Source organism: Leptonychotes weddellii, chromosome 9 (assembly GCF_054177405.1).
Source record: "Leptonychotes weddellii isolate Sample4059 chromosome 9, ASM5417740v2, whole genome shotgun sequence".
Lineage (NCBI taxonomy): Eukaryota > Metazoa > Chordata > Mammalia > Carnivora > Phocidae > Leptonychotes > Leptonychotes weddellii.
Window position 1 is genome coordinate 87668174 of NC_138377.1, and position 17321 is coordinate 87685494.

The 17321-nt window shown below is 43.9% G+C and overlaps 2 long non-coding RNA genes and 1 other non-coding gene across 3 annotated transcripts in view; all 3 read left to right on the top strand.

Annotated features, from left to right (window-relative positions):
* The window catches only part of LOC102749095 (uncharacterized), a 476674-nt gene that overhangs the window by 40218 nt on the left and 419135 nt on the right, over positions 1-17321 (top strand). The window lies entirely within an intron of this gene.
* The window catches only part of LOC145723525 (uncharacterized), a 155610-nt gene that overhangs the window by 17390 nt on the left and 120899 nt on the right, over positions 1-17321 (top strand). The window contains exon 3 of the long non-coding RNA XR_014148640.1: positions 11289-14794. This is a non-coding gene — a long non-coding RNA (uncharacterized LOC145723525). The remainder of the gene's footprint in view (positions 1-11288; positions 14795-17321) is intronic.
* On the top strand, positions 12829-12935 carry LOC115944970 (U6 spliceosomal RNA). The gene has a single exon (XR_004079456.1). It is a non-coding gene; the product is annotated as a U6 spliceosomal RNA (small nuclear RNA).

Genomic DNA, 17321 nt, shown 5'->3' on the forward strand with positions numbered 1-17321 from the left:
AGGGCCCCCAGTATTTTAAGCTTTTGGGCAATTCGTAACTATCATGTCTAAATTGTTCTGCTTGTTCTAAATTTGCCCTGCATGTGTACCTTTCAAGACTAGTTCTTTTAGCTGATACACCCCCATTTTCAAATGCAAATGTGTTTTGGAATGTAACCATTCAATCACTTCTCCCTCAAAATCATACTACAGCTGAATTACTCCAGAGGAATCTGTAGTGAAGCACGGAACATTTTCAAGCATAATCCTGTGGTGCTTTTCATCTAAAAAGGTGACTAACAGCTTGCATAAGCTTATAACCAGATTTAAAGCTTAAAATCCCTGTGGAGTTTGCAAAGGGCATCGAGACAGCAAGCCAAACCTGGGAAACACAAAAATGTCTTTGCCTGCTGACTTATCTACCAGTCAGTCACGAAACCAGTCTGAATCAAAATTGCTGTTACTCATTTCAGTTCCACAACCTCTGTTTTCCTGACAGTGAGTCAAAAAGGCACTCCTTCCTCTGTTCAGAAAAATAAGAAAGAGCTCCTACCTAGCAAACGTTAATTAGGTCATGCGATGTGGTGAAAAGTGATTTGGGGTGAGAGGAAGCCCATGCATCGCTTACCTGACGTCCAGTGGGTAATGACAAATGGATGTTTGAAGACATGAATGAGATCCAGTCTGGAACTCCCCAGTTCTTTGACCTTGAGGAGCTTACTCTGCTCTCCAGGTTCATTTTCCTCAGCCTCAATGATTTCCTAAGATTCCTTCTAGCTCCACAGTCTCAAATTTTAAGTCAGACCTTAATTACGTGCTAAGTAAAGTATAAGATATTTCATTTGAAGGGTGGCATACTGACAAAGATGGTTAAGAAGATGACAAGGCAGCATGGAAAGTACTCATTACATAACATGGAATACAAAATGTTGTTTATACTTTCTAAAGCTATGTAAGATTCTGTGCACATTTGGACAGAAACTGGAAGGAAAGAGGGAACAAAGAAAAACAGAGTGAGATCATGGGTGGGTGAAGTTCCCTTGTACTTTGATTTCCATTAATTTGCTCTTCAAAAATCATACTTTTAGGGAAACATATATTGATGTTCTATGGAAGAACTGTTTGCCTGGTGCCTTGCTGTCATATTTTCTCAGCTTCCGAGTTGATGGTAGCCAGGCTGAGCTCTCTGCTATTTATGGACTGTGTCAGGAGGGCTCGATATTGTTTCCAAAGTGGTCACATGCCTGGGCCCAGGAGCTGGGCCCCCATCCTTTCAGCCCAAACTCATAGTCACAGACTCGGCGCTTGCATTTCCCTCCACTACTGGCTGGGAGAGAACAGGTATGGAAGGAACATAAAGGTCCAATCAGAGCACCTCGGGCGGGAAGGGAGCTCCGACTTTGCTCTATCCTTCCTCTGAGGTAGTCCACTTGGAGTGTCTGCCTGGTTCACAGAGAAGCCTTTCACAGCCCGCCCTTAATCCACAACCGAGGGCCCCAGCAATCATGTTGGACAATATGCCTCTGCTCCCTCCCATGGCAACATCTGATTGGACCAGCCGGCCCCTGACCCAAGATGAGCAAGCAGAGTCTCTTTGCCAGAAATTTGAGGTTGGGACTAAGAAAGAGTCAGTCTCTTGAGATCGTTAAATCTAAAGCAAGTATGCGTGGATGCTATGGGATAGACATTTCTGATCACCCACGTAGACTGTAAAAGCAGAGAAAGCTCATATCAGGGGTGAGATGCCTTTGTGCTCCCTGTTCCAGCCCCTCCCTAAGGGATGCTGCAGGCTGCCCCTGGGTTCTGTGAAACAGCCTGAATTCTTAAGTCCCCTTTCAGCTTAGGCTAAGGCAAGTGGGTTTCTGTTACTTGCAAAAAGAAATGTCCTAATACCGGGTGCCTGGGTGGCTCAGTGGGTTAAGCATCTGACTCTTGGTTTTGGCTCAGGTCATCATCTCAGAGTCCTGGGATGGAGCCCCAAATCAGGCTCTGTGCTCAGCGGGGAGTCTGCTTGAACATTCTCTCCCTCTGCCCCACCCCCCACTCATACACAGGCTCGCAGGTGCTCATGTGCACTCTCTCTCTTTTTCTCTCTCTCTCTCAAATAAATAAATCTTTTTAAAAAAATGTCCTAATACAGTTTATCTATGGGAACGTCCCAGCATGCCATACAAGGGCTTGTGTGACCTGGCCCTGCCTGGAGCCCCACCTGGTCACCCACCGTCATCCCCACCACACTGGGCCTTCAGCTGGTAGTGCCACACACTGGGTCTCTCTGGGCTCTGTCGCTACTCTTCCTGAAATGTTCACCAGCCTGATGAGCTCCCTCCCCAGCCCGAAGGCATAGGCAGGTAAAAAGCCCGGCTACAGGGGTCTGCTTGCTTCCTCCCTTTACTTCAGCCTTGCATATGATTAAAACACTCAGACAGAGTGCTGCCAGGGATGCTGGGAACTGCTCTTTCTACTCCCTGCTAGCCAGAGCAGACTTTGAGCTTTTGGAGAGCAGGCCCACCCGGGGAAGCTAAGGGAAACTCATTGCTGCTGCCTGAGATGTTGCTACTCTCATTTGGTTTTGCTGCATTCTTTATTTATAAGGACGCTGGGCATCCAGGTTAAAGGCTGGCCGTACCCAGCATCCCCGCACTTAATGAGGAATCAACAGCACGATGAAAAAAGTCTGTCTGGGGAGCTTTTCGAGGTACAGGCACAAGTGAAAGAAGAGAGCTTCTCCAAACATGCCTGGGGAGAGAGACACCTCGCCTCCCAAAAGATTTTCCAGAGAGCAGCAAACGTGCACAGTTTAATCCTACCTATTTGAAAAGAACGACCAATAATGACTTAACATTATGTAGTGCATAACGCGGAGCCTCACAAAAGTCATCGAACCCAGGTGGTATTAGCATCCCTGGTTAACAGATAAGGAAACTGGGTAAGCAACTTGCTGAGGTTACACAGGGACGCAGTGGGCCTCTAGGTACAAAGCTAGTGGCCGGGCTCCAGCGACTGTCCTCTAAGCCAGTGGTCCTCAGGATGTGTCCCGGGAAACAGCAGCATCAGCCTCACTTAGGACGAACTGGTTAGAAACGCAAGTTCTTGGGCCCCCACCCAGACCGACTAAATCACATACTCTGGTGTAAGGGCCTGGCAATCTGGGTGCTAACAAACCCTCCAGGGGATTCTGATGCGTGTGCTAGACCCTCACTATTCAATGGGGGGATCTCGGTCCAGCTGCATCAGCATCACTTGGGAGCTGATTGGAAATGCAGACTCTTGGGCCCTGTCCCAGTGAGTCAGAATCTGCATTTTAACATCTCCCAGTGACTTGTTTGCACATCAGAGTCTAAGAATTAAAAAGCACTGCTCTTCCCTATGAGAAGCAAACAGTTGGCCCTTAACATAGTGTCAGAGCTCTCAGTCCCAGGGCACATGCTGCTTGGTCTCAGAGTAAACAAAGCATGGCTCCATTTTTCTTATCAGTGATTGGCTTAAAAATAGACATGTGAGCATAATTCCAACCAATGAGACAGGAGAAATGAACATAAATGTTTCCTTGGTATTAAAAAAAACAACAACATAAGGGCCACCTCACACTCATTAGGATGGGTACTATCAAGAAGGAAGGAAGGAAGAAAGGAAGGAAGGGAGGAAGGGAGGAAGGGAGGGAAACAAATACTGGCAAGGATGTGGACAAATTGGAACACATTGCACTGTCGGTGGGAATGCAACATGACACCATGGAAAACAATTGGCAGCTCCTCAGAAAATGAAAGGTAGAATTACCATATGATCCAGTCATTCCACTTCTGAATATAGAGAAAAAAGAATTGAAAGCAAGGTCTCAAAGAGATATTTGCACACCCACGTTCATAGTAGCTTCATTCACAATGGCTAAAATGTGGAAGCAGCCCAAGTGTCCAACAACGGAGGAACAGATCAACGAAATGTGGTGTATACGCAAAATGGGGTCTTATTCAGCCTTAAAAAGGAAGGAGATTCAACACATGCTAAAACGTGGATGAAACTTTAGGACATCATGGTAAGTGAAGGAAGCCCAGTCACCAAAAAACAAATACCGGACGATTCCCTTTATATGATCTACCTAGAAGAGTCCGATTCATAGAGACAGAAAGTAGAAGGGCTGGTGCCGGAGGCTGGGGCGAAGGCGGGATGCGGAGTTATTGGTTAACGGACATAGAGTTTCAGTTTTGCAAGATGAAAAGAGTTCGGGAGACTTGTTGTGCAACAGTGGGAGTATACGTCACACTACCAAACCGTACACTTAAAGACGGTTGAGAAGCCAAATGTTATGTGACGTGATGTATGTTCTACCAAAATAAAAATAATTTTTTTAAAAACAAGGCACAAAGAAGAGACCATCTCCTTTTCTGCCTCTGGATATTACCTTGTCTTCATGCAGTGACTGGAAGAGCTGACAAAATTTGGGGACCCTCTGGAGAGAGAAAAAAAGGATGATAAAAATACAAATCTTTGGTGATGCCTTTAAGTCACTGCATTAACAAGCCCCGGATCAGTCTTATCTCCAGGATTCTTATAATGTAAAATATTTTTAATTATATAAGCAACTTTGAGTGTTCTGTTACTTACAGCCAAAAGCATCTTCACAGATACAGGGTTCTAAGTGCCCAACAAGAGGCAAGCAGCCAATGTGGCTCATGAAGATGAAAAGGCCTGGCTTTGAAACTTTCCATTTTGCTGCCACAGCAGTGAAATTATCTGGCAGTGATTATACAGAGACAGTCTCCATGCCCTACTTGCTCATAATTTTTTTTTACTTTCCAGATATTGCTGTGCATTATATGCTTTTATAAGTAATCACTAAATTACGCTAACTGCTTGGATGGCTATCGTATCATGAACTACAACGCAGCCATTAAAATGATGCTAAAGGGGTTTACTTAGTAACATGGAAAGCATCTTACCTGTGCATGAAGTGGGGGTAAATGCAAGTTACAGAGTGGTATGATTCCATTTCTTATGTATTAGTTATAGATGAGCAGGCAGGCAGTTGACTGATAGATGAATGGATATAAATATACAAATATATGTGAAGGGATAACAAGAAAGCAAACAAAATATTTACACTGATTATATCTTGGAGTTGGGGGTTATAGCTATGTTTTATTTTATTCTTTTTTTAAAAGATTTTATTTATTTTTATGAGAGAGATTGAGATCACGAGCAGGGGGGATGGGCAGAAGGAGAAGCAAACTCCCCACTGAGCAGGGAGTCTGATGCGGGGCTCCGTCCCAGGACCCTGAGATCATGACCTGAGCGGAAGGCAGACACTTAACCGACTGAGCCACCCAGGCACCCCTCTTTTATTCTTTTTCTTCTATATTTTTCTAAATTTTCTTTGATGAACCTACCTAATTTCTGATAATGAAAATATAGCGGTTTTTTTCAAACCTTATGTAATCATGTAATTCACTTTACTCAGGCATACATGATTTTTCCCAAAGACCTGAGTCTTTCATTTCCTACGTGTCGAAATTTTATTTTAACCATTTGGAGAAGACATCTCCATAATGTATGACATAGGTCTCTGCCCCTAGAATGGTGTCTACCGATCACAATTAATGATGCCGATGACACAGGTTTGCTACATTATATCCATCATTACACTGTAATGTTCTCAGGTAATATCCAAGGCTGTGGCACACTGTGCCCCTCACTAAATGCCTCCAGTTGGCTGTGCTTTTAGTTCTTGAATCTGCTTTGAGTGGTTTCAGTGTCATCAGACATTGCTCATTATTTGTCCTAGAGTCTGTCCGTTACACACCTTCTCCTTGCCTCTACTCTGCAACCTCCAATATGCTGAATCTTTAGAAATCCAAGGAACTCCACGGTTAAGAGTAAATATTTTCTGAGTGGAACTTCAAAAAAGCTTCCCTATGGGAGAGCCCAAGAGCTTCGGTGGGAGGAAGCCTATGCCATTGGCTGTACACAGCCTTTGTTGGCTTGCCTCTTGGCGCCCGTGTGTTTTCTAAATTGGCAAAGATGCCGGAGACCAGAGTTGTGCATAAATGAAGTGGGAGTGTTTCTATTAACTAAGAGCTACTCGATTAAGAAATAGCATGACTCTGAATCTCTGGACATGTCTCTCCTAAAGAAGAAGGCTGCAGATGGCAGGAACAGAGCCAAATGGGGTCCCTTCTACCCCTATCAAAGTGAGGTTATTTAGGTTCACCATCTGGTTATTAGATTCGCCAGATGGCAAGCCTGAGTAACTGCTCGGAAAGACAGCCACCAGCCAATCCACTACCCTAGCACAGCCGATACCGTTAATTTAACATGTGATGCACATACTAGTACATAACACGGGTAATGAGGCATCACAGAGCTGTCATAAAAGCCGCCATCTGGGCTCACGTGGGACAGCCCTGTCACAGTGGCCCTGGGAAAAACCCGGCTGAGTTTCATGCAGCAGGGATCAGGAAGAGGTGGGGGCGGGGGAGGCAGGAAGTGGGGTGCTTGCCCACGTGTCTGCTGTCCACGGGATTCAAATATTTTGCTTCCATCATTAAGACATTGCTGACTCCTGCCCGGTTCTGAGAATTGCCCAGTTCTCAGCTTTTCTGTGTTGTTATTTTCCACTTTGATGAAAAAGTATGATATTTTTACACCAATGCAGGGAAAACGGAACTGTGACTAGAGGTGGATTTGAATGCTATGACAGTTCTAGTCCAACTCCGACAGTCAGCGAAAGGGTGTGTGTGTGTCTGGGGGCGGTGGGGAGAGGAGTTGCGGGGAGGGTTCGTGCCCACTGGTGCCCCCTCAGGAACAGGCTGGTGGAGGAGCCGCTCCAGCTGGTCCCACTGGGAACCGCAGCGAGGAAGGGCCAGAAAGAAAAGCCGGTGAAGCAGGCCAGGCCCCAACCAGGCCCTGGCAGCTGCATGGGGGCCGCGGCAGTCCTTGTCATGGCTCCTGTCCCTCGGGGCCCCCCTGGTGCCCCCACAGTCCCGACCCCGGCCGTGGGCATCCATGCACTTACCCAACAGGTACTTCCTGGCTGCTGGGCGCTAGAGGACTCTGGCTGACGGGCGCCCGGAATCTCTCTGGGTTGTTTCTTACAACGTCACATGCATCTCTGATGACCTCTAATTTAATTAAAAATTACATTGGAAAACCTTGAATATGTCTGACAGGGAGCAGCTCAGCAGAAACAAGGGAAGAGCTCCAGGCTTGCTGTGAGAGGGAAACGCAGTTGGGGACGAGCACTGGACAGACCGTCGGGTGGAAAAGGGCATACACGTGCGCTGAGGGCCCGATGTGGGACCAGGAAGGGACATTAGGGTGGACGCCGCCACCTCCTGGGGGAGGAGAAGGAGGAGGAGGGGAGAAAGCAGAGGGGCCGGGCAGGGGTGTGGCGTCCTGGGGCAGGGAGCCCCTTTCCTGGCAGGGCTCCGGCAGAGCCTGGGTGGCCACCCGGTAGGCACCTTCGAGGTTTCTTCTCAGCTCTAGGAATGTATGAGATGCTGACCTATTTTCAAAACCAATTTTCCTCACTGGCTCATTTTTTGTTCCGACTGACCTGTGACTGTAAATAAGGCCATCTGTGTCTCTCATCCGGCTCTTCAGAAGCCGAGAACTTTCCACCACTGAACTTCTGAGCGTCGGGTGGGGTGGGAATGCTCTTGGGACCCCCTCTCAGGAGCTGTCACCATCCCTGCTGCCATCTAAAGGACATTCTCGTTGGGGCCGTGCCCGTAGCTCCGGTCACTGCCGCAGGGGGGTGGCAGGCACAGCCTAGGAAAGCCCTCACCCAGGTTTTCTATCAGACCCACAGGAGTCAACCTAAATGCCAAGGGGGATTCAACATCCATCACATTTTTACAGTATTGTCTATACCACAGTCACGTTCACCTCAGATTCTTGAAAACGTACAATAACCCCATGAGACCAGAAGTGTCAGCCCCTTGCAGAGTCAAAGTAAGAGACAGAGCAGGTCTCACACGCCCAGCTTCTGACTCCAGTGAGCGTTCTTTATACTCAACCTCGCTGCTCCCAGCCTAGGGTTTCGCCTTCTCTGTATCAAGATGTTTTTCTCTGCCTCTTCTGATCTCGGCATCACTCTCTCCCCGTTGACCCCCATGCGCCCTCATCTTATTTCATCAGCGTTAGGCCGTCTGTGTCTCGGTACTTCAAGGTGATGCTCAGCTGCTCTGTGACTCGCTAAGTTACCCGGACTACAGTGTCTCCGGTCTCATTCGCCTGATGCTCTTTAGCCCCCAAGCACCTGCTCTTCTCCTCTGTCTTGCTCCAGTATAATTCCTTTTGGGGAGCAACCTGAAACAACTCTTTATCAGATGCCAGCCCGTCTGCTCTCAGTGGAGTTTCTGCACGTTTTGCAGCCAGTGTGGTATGGAGCACGGCAAGACCAAAACCCAGGATTGCTTAGCCTCCCAGAATCAGCGGCAAGCAGCAGTCCCGGAGTCCAGCTAGGAGAGGCCAGCTGGGAGCAATGAGACCCAGGAGAGCATACAGGAAGTCAGAAGCGTGGATGAGGAGTCAGAAACGAGGACAATGTTACAGGGGGTAAGCCTGAGGAAGCAAATAGTGTCCCGGTTTGTCTGAAGTAGGGAAGCTTTCAAAGGGTCAGGTGTGGCTATCTCCTTTTGCTCCGCAATGTCTTAGGCACCACCTGTCACCTCCGGATGACTGATTCAGCGGCCTGGGAGTTCACAGGGGGCCTGCCTGCCTTGGACACAACCCTGTTGATTGGAGCCAAAGCACCTCACACAACAGTGATAGGTCCAAGCCCACAGATATCTTCACACCCTAAATCATAGAGAAAGTCAGGATGGGAGAAGATGAATGGACAGGGTCCCTGATCAAAACAGATACCTCGTCACAGCATATTTAGTGGAAAATACGTGGAAAACAAAAGTTGAGTTCTCTATCTCGGCTGCAGAGCCTAATACATCACTGCCAAGAAGAAAGTGTTTAATAAAATCCTTCTTTAAATTATATCTGGAGTAGATGCTCAATGGAGCAACTAAGCAGACAGCAAGCAGCCCAACCCCCAAGCTCATGGTGCCATGAGAATAACCCTGATATGGACAAATAGACCCAGCACATCGACCAACAAATACTTACTGAGTACCTACTATATGCCAGGCACCAAGCTAGGCTATGACTTCATACCAGAGCTGCCCTTTGAAGTTTCCAAAGCAAGTAGAAATATACGATCAAGTCTGATCCCCATAAAAACAAGTGACAAAGGTGTTGTTATTTGCAGATGAGTAAACTCAGACTCACCAAGTTTAGACGAATGGTCCAAGGTCGTATGAGTAGTACTTAATATATAGCTTAGATCCATGGCCACGTAAACTTTTATGCATGGGAAAAGAATCTCAGGGAATACTTGTCCTTCAAGCGCCTGGATGCCTATGGACCCTTTCCTACTTGTGCCAAAAGCCTGGTCCTCAACGTCTACACTCACTCTCCCTCAGATGTCTCCACCTGTAATACTCTTTCTATTGGAAGGGTAATGTATCAGTAAGGATATGTTCAGCTTTAAGCAACAGAAAAACCAACTAAGAGTGTCTTAAGCAATAAAAATAAATTTACATAACAGGAGATGCAAAAGTAGGCAATTTCCGACTTGGCCCCTTAGCTCACAATTGTCATAAAAGAAAAAAAATGCATTGAAAGAACCAAGATCTTTCCTTCTTTCCCCTCTACCATGTTTAGGCTCATCACCTCACATCTATAAAATGGCTGCTTCAACTCTATAGTTTCATGTTCTCGCAGGATTTTATCCAAAGGCAAATCCAGGTCACATGACCACCCAGCGGCAAGAATCTGATCTTTCATGGGGAGGGAGAGGTGCACAAGAGGGAAAGTTGGGAATGGCTGTTGGATAGCTATATCCGGTCTCTGCTGCTGGTAACTTTCTGATTCCTGATTAGGGTCAGAGCTGAAAACTAATTATTCCTGAGCAGAAATATGGATTTCTTGACACTACCTACAGGTTGCTTTATTAGTTTTCTATTGCTGTGTAATAGCTTAATGCAGCTTACGTCTTGGCAGCTTAAGACAATACCTGTTTATTTTCTCATAGTTCTATAGGTCAGAAGTCCGGGAAGGCTTGAGTAGGTTCTCTGCTTAGGTACTTGCAAGGTTGAAACCAAGGTGTTAGCTGGTCTGAGCTCTCATCTGGAGCTCTAGGGAAGAATTCGCTTCCAAGCTCATTCAAATCACTGGGAGAATTCAGCTCCTTGCAGCTGTAGGACTGAGACCTCCATGGCCTTGCTAGCTATCCACCAGGATCACCCTCAAGTCCAAAGACCATTCTCCATCCTTGAGCAAGGACCCCCTCCATCTTTAATGCCAGCAATGATGCACTGACTCCTTCTCATACTTCAATCTCTCTGACTTTCCCTTCTTCCAGCAGCTGAAGAAAACTCTCTACTTTTAAAAGGCTTAAGTATTAGAGTAAGCCCACCCAGATAATCTGCCTTTTGCCATAATTACAGAAGTTAACACCAGAGGGTGAAGATCATGGGAGCCATCTTAAAATTCCATCTACCTCAGTTGCCATTAAAAAAAAAAAAAAAACCACAAAATCAGGATTTATTCTTGAAGGTCAAGATAGGGTCACCCTTCCCTGATTCACAATAAGGGCAGGAGGACTCCCAATCAAAACAGGGACTCTGCAAGCAAAAAATTAAAGGAGCGAATGGCTGCTGGGTGGGCAACCAAGAGTATCTGATTCAATCAACTTTTTTTTCTGTGAAACTGAGATATTAAGCCTAACTTAGTTACACAATGGAATCCCACCTAGCTGGTGGACATTTTTTTTTTAAATGAGAACATGGTGTATAAGAACCACTGATGGGGACATGGATTCCTGCTTCACTTAACTTCCCCCCGCCCCACTTCCCTCCTCAGCCTGCAGCTCCTCAGCCTGCAATGTGCCCCCAACACAAACTCATGAAGAATGCTGACCAACAGGGAGTCTGATAGGGTTTTCTTATAAACGTATTTAGTGTGGCTAGATTTCTCATGTTGATTTTTCACTGGCTTGCGTCTATCTATTGGGCAAAAGGGAAGGACAAGGGTTTATAGGAAGAGGAGGCCCCTCCCTCAGAGCTTACCCAGAGCAGCCCTCAAACTGCCCAAGGTGTTTAGAATGAGCCCTGTGGGCTTTTCCATGGCCTTCTAAAGAGAAATCACACGCCCTCTCCTCTACAGAGATGCCTCATTACCAGCTCTTTCAATGCATTGTTTTCTGTTTCCCTGCCTTAAACCTGACTCAGGCCGCCTGTGTTTTTTGTTTCACTTAGTTTTCCCTGCTTTGTGACATCAGTGTGGACTTCACCTTTTCTACCCCCCGCCCCGGAACCAAAAAGTCTAAAATCCCAAGTCAGATGTCTCCAAAGAGCTGACGTGTGTTTGCACAAACACGTGAAGATCCTTCAGAACTACAGATTATCCACCAGCAACAGCTCGATGCCTTTGAGAATTCTCTACTTTCACGGATGCTGTTTACCTTTTATTTTAAGTGCTTTCAAGCCCATTCTCTTGAAGCTCCTTGCCTTATCAGGAGCCCTGCTCGTTTGTCTCGTTGCCTCCTTCACTCAGAGGCCTCCATCGATCAGTTTCTGAAACAAGGCAGGTTCTGTGCAGAATCAAAAGCCACCACATCACAGCTGACAGCAAGAGAATGCAGTGAGCATTGTGCCCTTGTACTCAAGGCCTTGGTCTCTTTGAGAAGTACGTTTGAAATGAATGAGGCAGACGAGAGTGGTGGCTTCAAAAGCAACCATCTTCCTCTGGGCTTTTCTTGTTGAAAAGTCCTGAGCAGCACTGTTACTAGAAAGTAAAGAGAATAAAAGGCAAATCGGAGGCAAGCTACAGGTTTCCTAGACGAGAGACTCACACCTGGCCTCGGCCAGGCTGTGCCGCCGGACGTTTGCCTTTCCTTTGTGGATTTGGGTCTGCAAGGTTAACGTGAAAGAGGCTGTTTATTTTCTCCCGGGGATTATGAATAAAAAATACATAAAGCCCCTTCACCCAGAGCCTACCCGGGAAGTATGAGAGGCTCCTCTCTTTCCTGGTGCCCCTTAAGGGCATCATTGTTGGTGGTAGAGCTGGGGCACCACTGTTGCCATGGTTACGACTTCTGAACCAAGGGATTGGCTGATCCTTGGCCCGGCTCTTCCACCCAGCTGTCATTTCCCCTGCAACCAGAGGCCTCCTTATTCCCTGATCCATTTTGTATTTGGCTGGAATGTTAGAGAGCAGTTTTCCATGGCACTTCATGACCCTTCCGTAGAGCCTTAATGACCCTAGTGTTGATTTGGACCTAAAGTCTTGGGCTAGTGGTAAAGTTAAAACAATATTCAGGGCTCATATAGATGATGATCCTAATAATTGGCTTGAGGATCATCGCCTTCCTCCCTCGATTGCAGAGGGTTTGCACCGACTGCTTGAAAGTTCAGAGCAAATATCTGGCCCATGACCAGGAAGCGAAAAAAATGGTACGATATTTGACATGAAACCTCATTCATGAGCTCACCTTATTTTTCCCATCCTTATCTTCCATACCTGAATCTTCTTTTTAATAAGTCTTACATTGTTTGCATCTTTAAAAAGTGCCTTAAATTCTTTTGAAGCAAGGCTAAATATACAGAAAGTGTAAGGATATTCCTCAGAAATCCAATGGATTCTTGTTATTAGGATGGAAGGAAAAAAGGTGCAAAGGTTTTTCTCGCCAGGAAGGGAAGACTGCATAGTGCAAAGCACCTAGAACATATTCTGTGTAAAAACCAAGTGGGATCATTTAAGTGCATATTTTCTGTTGAAAAAAAAAATATGCACACGGTGCTCGCTTTGGCAGCACATATGCTAAAACTGGAATGATACAGAGAACATTAGCATGGTCCCTGCTCAAGGATGGCACGCAAATTCAGAGAGCATTCCATATTTTTAGATATTGGTCAAAGGGTAACAAACTCCCAGCTATAAGATAAATAAGATCCGGGCATCTAATGCACAGGATGGTGACTATAGTTAACAATACTATATTATATACTAAAAGTTGTTAACAGAGTAGATCTTAAATGTTATCACCACACACATGCACACACACAAACACACACCATAATTACGTGAAGGGATGGAGATGTTAACTAACTGTATTGTGGTAATCCTTTTGCAATATATAATGTATCTAATCATCACGTTGTAAACCTTAAACTTACATATGTTATATGTCAATAATATCTCAGTAAAGCAGAGGAAAAAAAATTGCAACTACAGAGAATAAAACCACACACACACACATACACACACACACACATACACCCGCACGCGATTGGATTCAAGAAAACTGGAATTTCCGGTACAAAGAAGTGATAAGGACATGCCACTCCTAATCTCAGGAAGCCCCCTAAACACTTAGGGACCTACGTCAAGTCACTCACATGAGATTTTGATCAGTCCCTTCAAAAGCCTGGGGTGGGCCATGTGGACATGCCACACCAGCAGGGAGGTGCTTAGGGGGTTCTGGGAATCCCAGTTCCTTGCACACAGTAAAAACTTTACAAATATCTGCTAAATAGATGGAAAAAATAAGTAAAACAAAATAAAACAAAAAACCCACAACAGCAAAAGCAGACGAACAATAAAAACCATTATGCCTACGTGCTAAGTTCACAGATAACCTTCATATGAACTCAGGCAGAAATGCTTTAGCAGCACCAAAAAGCAGGTGCAATACAGGGCCCCAGTCCTTTGAATCCTCTCGACAACACTTTGAGGTAGATGTTTTTATCTCTACTGTTTTTCAGATGAGGTTAAGGAAGGTTAACTAATTTGTGCAAGACCCCATAACCGTAGATAGGATTTAAGCCCAGAGCTGTCTGATTCTAAAAACAGACTATTCCCTCCATCTACCCCATTATTGTCCAAGCTCTTCTCCTGTCAAGAACACACATCTCAGGCCCCATCCCAGATGCACTGAATCAGAGTCTCTGGGGAGGGGCTTAGAAGCATATGCTTAACAAGAGACAAGATGATTATGATTATCACAGAAGTTTAAGAAAACAGCTCTGTTGCCTCTGGTGGGAAATGCACCCATCTCTCCCTCTCCCTGATCAAATAGAAGCCATCAGAGATTTGAAGCTCACACGACAAAAATCAAGCATGTCATTCTGGAGTTTATCGGATTATAATATCATAGGATATTTATTCCTCACTTTGATACTATAGCATTGTCTGATTTGAGATTATCCGGATCCTGAAACGCAAAGACAATTTTGGAAAGTTAAAAACGGACACTAGTGGAGTCCTCAGATTTTTTCACTTTCGTCTCTGTCTGTCTACGGTCCTTCGGAGCAGAAGTTAAGAATTCAGCTCAGCTCCCGGCAGCTTGAACTGATGCAGAGGTTCTTGCTGGGCAGGGGCTGGAGGGCGGCTGGAAGGAGAGCCCCAGGCTGAGAGTCAATCCTCCTGTCTGGTTGCTCACCAGATGGCTGTCATTGGACGAGCAAATTCCAGGATCCAAGAAGTAGAAAATCCATCACTGTTTGGTTTGCTTTTCTTAGTGTCAGTGTTTCCACGCCCAATGACAAGAGGAGAGGCCAACGAAGTCTGCAGCTTCAAATCTCCATCATGGAAGCAAACAACGTATTTTTACCCCCTAAATCCTTAATGAATTAAATGGGAAGCAAACAGTGATTCCTGGCAGGGCTGGATTTAAGGCAGGCTGTGAATGCCACAGCACAGCCAGAAGTAGAGACGGACGAGTCGAACTGAAACCTGACCACTGCCTCTCAGCAATTTTACTGTAAGTTATTCCCGTTATCTCAGAGAGAAATTTGAGAAGGGGTTAGAGAAAAGTATGGAGCTCATTTCCCCCCCATGTTAAGCACAGATCGTTGTTTTAAGAATTTGTTTTATATGCTATTGCCAAGAAACTCGCTTTGAATGAAATTTCCAGGCCTGGTATCTATAATAGCAAAAAATGACAGTTACATTTTACAAATAATAGTTTAATATGCTTTACCATGCTTCTATTCCAGAATGTTCTTGATCTCCTTTAATCTTCACAACAGCTCGATAAAGTTTATACTCTTAATTAACAGGACTGTACAGATAAGGACACTGATAGCTTCCTCCTCATAGAGTCCTTAAGCAATTTGCAGCAAGTCCACAGCTCATAGCCGAGAGCCTATCTTCTATCACTGTGCCAACTGCATTCCAAGGGAGGCCATATAAAGAGGCCGTTAGTTTCTCCAAAGACAAATTCCCATATTGGATTAAAACATAAGACCCAACAATATGTTTGTTGCTTAAAGACAGGTATTTGTAATAAAATGATGCAGAAATGCTAAAAATTTAAAAAAGTTTTATTGAGGAAATTTGTACAACAAAAAGGAAACAGTTGGTAGAGGTGGAATCCTATAAAAGAGATTTTGAAACCAAAAAAGTGGAGGGAGGGTGCAAAGAGGCTCCTGATTATAATGAAAAATATAAAAACAACAGTGAAGACATGGATTACCCAGGCGCCCCTAGATTTTGGCTTTTAATCAACAAAAATTCTGGGCTTCTTTTTCTAGTTAAATAAAATATGAGTACATTGAAAATATGGAATCGTAGTTGTATGATATATGGGTTTTAGCCTTCCTTTAAGTCGTAGGATTATATTATTGTATTTTTTATTTTATATCTGCAAAAGTAGATGTAAGTTTGAAAAATAAAATAGAGGTTATGAACACTATGCATTTAGTATGCTAGAACCAGTGGACATACATTGAACTCAGTAACAACATAGTATCGTCCATACATTTTTCTCAAGGTATACGGCATTGTACATATATGCTAACTCTTAAATAAGATTCCAAAAATGAATCCAGAAGAAAGTTATATAGATATATTTTCTCACCGCAGTGCAATAAAGCTAAATTCTGATGATATAAGTAAAAATACAATGAAAGGAGCCTTGGGCAAAATAATGATCAAACCCACAGCCTGGGAAGTAGACAGCCCAGGGTTTAGACTATAACTCCATCCCTTACTGCTGTGACCTAAGCAATTTATTGAACCTCTCTGAACCTTGGATTCTTCATCTAAATATGTGGTTCTACTTTGCAAAGATGGTATGAATTTTATCTATAGAGTACATACAATAGGGGCACCTGGGTGGCTCCGTCAGTTAAGCAGCCAACTCTTGGTCTCAGCTCAAGTCTCAATCTCAGGGTCATGAGTTCAAGCCCTGTGTTGGGCTCCAAGCTGGGCATGGAGCCTACTTAAAAAATAAACAAATAAATAAATAATATAATATAATACTAAGACTTAAAGGAAGGCTAAAACTCATACTCATACAACTATGATCCCATATTTTCAATATACTCATATTTTATTTAACTAGAAAAAGAAGCCCAGAATTTTTGTTGATTAAAAGCCAAAATCTAGGGGTGCCTGGGTAGCTCAGTCGGTTAGGCATCTGCCTCCGGCTCAGGTCATGATCTCAGAGTCCTGGGATCGAGCCCTGCATGGGGCTCCCTGCTTAGCGAGGAGCTTGCTTCTCCCTCTCTGCTTCACTCTGCCTCTGCCTGCTGCTCCCCCTGCATGTACTCTCTCTTTCTCTCTGTCAAATAAATTTTTTAAATCTTAAAAAAAAAAAAAGAAAGCCAAAGTCTAGAAAATATATCTCTAAATACTAACAGTGCTCATCAATATGCCCTTGGATTTCTGGTAATTTTTGTTATTTTGCTTTATTTTTTTACTATAAATGTATAGTTACTGCACAATAAAACAATAATAAATATGAAAGTAAATATACATTCTCTAGAACATAGCACAAGAAGAAAATAAATATTAATATATTGAGTGCCCTATAGGTGGGGGTTGCTGTGAACATACAGTCATTTCAGTTGTTGCCACGGTCATCATTATTGTAAATTCTAAAATGCTCTCTTTCTCACATATTGGTGTTTATTTTATTATATATTGTAATAATAAACACAAAAATAACACAAAATTAGTGTTTATTATATATTATATATAATAATAAACACAAAAATAAAAACAAGTTGGTGTTTATTTTACAATATATAATAAAATAAACACCAATTTAAATTAAGTTTAAATTTAAATATAATTAATTTTAAATTTAGATTATATAAATTTATTTATCTATATATAAATATATATTCTATAATATATACTATAGTATTATATATAGTGCCAAAGTACTTTAGCCTAGAGTGTATAGAGTATACATATGTGTATATAGTACATATATATTATACAGCATGTATAGTATATATACACTATATATAGTATACAGCATATATATGTATATATAGTAC